Source organism: Pyxicephalus adspersus, chromosome 12 (assembly GCF_032062135.1).
Source record: "Pyxicephalus adspersus chromosome 12, UCB_Pads_2.0, whole genome shotgun sequence".
NCBI lineage: Eukaryota > Metazoa > Chordata > Amphibia > Anura > Pyxicephalidae > Pyxicephalus > Pyxicephalus adspersus.
The window spans coordinates 8611237-8614549 of NC_092869.1; the positions used below are offsets into that span (position 1 = coordinate 8611237).

A 3313-nucleotide genomic window follows, 5' to 3' on the forward strand; every position below is an offset into this window, starting at 1 on the left:
TAGGAGTGTTTAGCACTGCTTAATCTATAATAACATGGTATCAGAAATGGTGTTAGATTTGCAGCCAAACTTCTGTAGGCTAAGGACAACTGCATTGTTAGTAAGTTAAGAACGCTATTATTCCTTACAGTAAAGGATATGTACATTTGGGTTGCCGTATAGATAGATAGATAGATAGATAGATAGATAGATAGATAATCACTATTATCTAATGTATCCTTTACAAGAGGATAACTCTCTTCCCGGAAGAGTAGACTTGAGTTGTGTGGTTCTGATGACACTCCATTACGGGTTGCCAGATCTCCTTGGATGTATCCAATGATGTTTTACTTATTTGTTCATTGATATAAATATTTGAATTCTGAAGGTCATATGGATAGGCAGATCTGGTTTGTGCCATTGCTTTGCAATGATCCAATTCAGCTGCTGTCATAATAAATAAAAGTCAATGTTTTGATGAGGTAAGACCACTTGGGAATCTATATGTATCATTGTACTGCTTTCTCGTGTTCACAAGATGACCTATTTGACTACTAAAATTCCAGTTGACCTGAAAAATATTGTCATAAATGAAAAGGGTATTTTCAGAATACCAGTAAGTGCGTGGAAGTACATTATCTCACAAATGGGGGTGGGAAGCTGTAACAAATTATTGGACTCTTAACCATCCTATTTCCAAGAAAATGAAAGTGTTCTGTCACCCACAAAAAAAGCCAAAAAAGTACCCAGCTTACCCAACTTCTTCTATTCACAAAGAGATTCTTATCCTGTTCTGTGTCATAATATTGTATATCTTGACTGTATATAGTCATTAAGAGAGCCGCCTACACAAATTTTTAAGCGGAACTTTCAGACTTTATGTAACAAAGATTCATAAACTAGATAAATAATTGGCATTATCTGGATTTTTGGATTTTTCGTTAGACGCAGAGAGGTCAGCACAAAAAAAAAAACATTTCGGCACAAGAATAAATGATGAAATCCAAATATAAAAAAATATAAAGTCACTGTTTTGTTATATATCACTTTGCTCACTACTGTCCCAATTCATTCTCTATGGTGCTGTGGCAGGAAGAAGCTACTTGTAACGTCTCTCCCAAGGCAGGCTCACTGGAATGAGGAAGCGGTAACCACATCCCAATGGACAGTGTGAACATAGATTTAATGTTTCATTACAGGTAAACACTAGACCTGGATAACAATGTTTCTTGCTGTTTTTGTCTCTGTAGGGAGATTGATTCTAATTGTCCTAAAGACCAGTACTACCATAAATGGATTCTCATTACCTATTGAATGTCAGGGTTCCAACTCTTCTGCAATACACAGAGTCTTATTAGCAGGGGGAGAACAGAGAGATGACCTTACTGGGTTGTATATGCTACTTACCTATCCAAATAGCGGGCTTCGGGTAGTGAAAGTGTGATAATTACAAAGATAATTACAAAGAAACTTGCCTGGCCTGCCAATTGGGATTGGTAAAGGTGCTGACATTGATCACTTGAAGAAGTGATGAGGAAGCTTGCAGACATCACTGGAGGAGACATAAGTGCAGCAGACTTTGGTTCCACTTGCATAACAACTACATAAACTAAATGGGACTAATCTGTATGATGCCATATAGATTAAGTAGTAACTTCACCTTACTCTATGGAGCACAAACAACAAGTACTCACCTCCTACTTGCTTTCATGCTGCCCTGATTCACCTCAAGCCCACCCAATAAAAATATAGGTGAATCTTTCCACTTTTTCAGCAAATTAAAGTTACATTTAGAAGCTGGCGATTGACCACTCAGGTAAAAAGAGCTCCATGGAGAGGCGGTATCACGTGTTCCTCCATAACTGGAAAGTACCAAATATTTCTTGGGCAGGTGGGTGGTTAGTACATGTTGGGCGTGTGCAACATATGGGTTCACTTTAAACAACCTCCGGCTGACCTCAAATAATGATTTAAAATGATGGAAATATATTGCAGATATCAATCTCAGTTGGCTTCCACCCACAGCGGAAACTATGAGATGCAAAGTGTTGATTTTAATGTGTGCAACATTTGAATACTGGAAAAAATTTCAATTATAAATGAAAGGCAGACTGTAGTCAAGGATGATATATAAAGTGTATCTGAGTCCAAAAACAAAAATGTAATAAAATGCAGCTTCTTGGGGTGGAAGAAGGGGATGGCCCTGGGTTGTTCAACCCATGAAGTCACCCAGGGCACATGTCCCTGTCCAAAGAGAGGTGTTTGCAGGACTATAAATATCTACCCAATATTATGATGGCATATTTACGGGCATTACACTTGGTCATATTGCTGCCCCTGTCCCCTGGCACATAAGGGAAGGTTGTTCTGGAAAACAATGGTTAGTAGATGAATAAGTGTGGCAAGAACTTGACCATGCCCCTTCCAGAAGGATGAAGGTGAACAGTGAGTGAGCGTGAGCAGCAGGGAAGTGGGTCAAATGCTGCAACTGCCAGGGACTTTCAGAGGCATTTAAGTGACAAGGTGAACTGCAGATCTGCCACTGGTGATCAGGACACTACTAGACACTGGAGAACAATAGAAGGCCAGGTCATTAGTGCTGTCCTTAGGGTTATAGCTTTGTGTTTTACAATGGGCTGGGTTGAGGGGCAAAAAAACAAATCACGCACCTAGCATAATTTAACATAAGGCCGACCTAGGTGTAAGCTTTAGTTTTCCTTTTTCACGCCCTAATACATTTAATTGTAGTTGGTTATCCTGCCAGTTTCACCATTCCAGGGTGGCAACATTCACTCACTTTATCGTATCTATAGGGAAGGAGCATTGTCCCCCTAAAGAAATACGTTAGGACCAGAGAACGCCTTCCCCTTACCCCATCTTTATAACACGGGAGGGGTAGGTTGTTGGGATATCTGTAGGGCACCAGTAAGGCTGTCAGTTGACCACCCTGGCAGCTAGTGTGGCATTGTGGTAGAAAAGGGAGAGTCACATATTCACAGGTATTTATCCCTACTAAAAAATTCTTCATTTCAGTCTTCTCTTTAAAAACGAGTTGTTCCCAGACTTTGTTTAGGGCCTTGGCCTCCGGGATGTCTGCTTAAACGTCAAGCTGTCAACAATTCAACTTTTTTTATATTACCTCATACATTTCTGGAAAATATCTGCAGGAAACCAGACAAAAATGTTTCCAAATTATGTAGTCTGGAAAACTTCACAAGGAAAACACTGAGCTATTGATTTATAATAGAGATGTCCTATGGACACAATGGTCTTCAACAAATCACTGTATTATGTATCTTTTGGAAACTTTACATATTTTAATCATAGATATGCA

At 39.3% G+C, this 3313-nt stretch overlaps 2 long non-coding RNA genes across 4 annotated transcripts in view; one reads left to right on the forward strand and one right to left on the reverse strand.

The window, feature by feature from the left end:
- LOC140341675 (uncharacterized) overlaps nt 1-3313 on the reverse strand; it is a 69486-nt gene that overhangs the window by 60264 nt on the left and 5909 nt on the right. The gene's annotated exons all lie outside the window — the stretch shown is intronic.
- Nucleotides 1-3313, forward strand: part of LOC140342191 (uncharacterized) — an 8399-nt gene that overhangs the window by 2844 nt on the left and 2242 nt on the right. For both annotated transcript variants that reach the window (XR_011923012.1, XR_011923011.1), the window contains exon 3: nt 1072-1178. This is a non-coding gene — a long non-coding RNA (uncharacterized lncRNA). The remainder of the gene's footprint in view (nt 1-1071; nt 1179-3313) is intronic.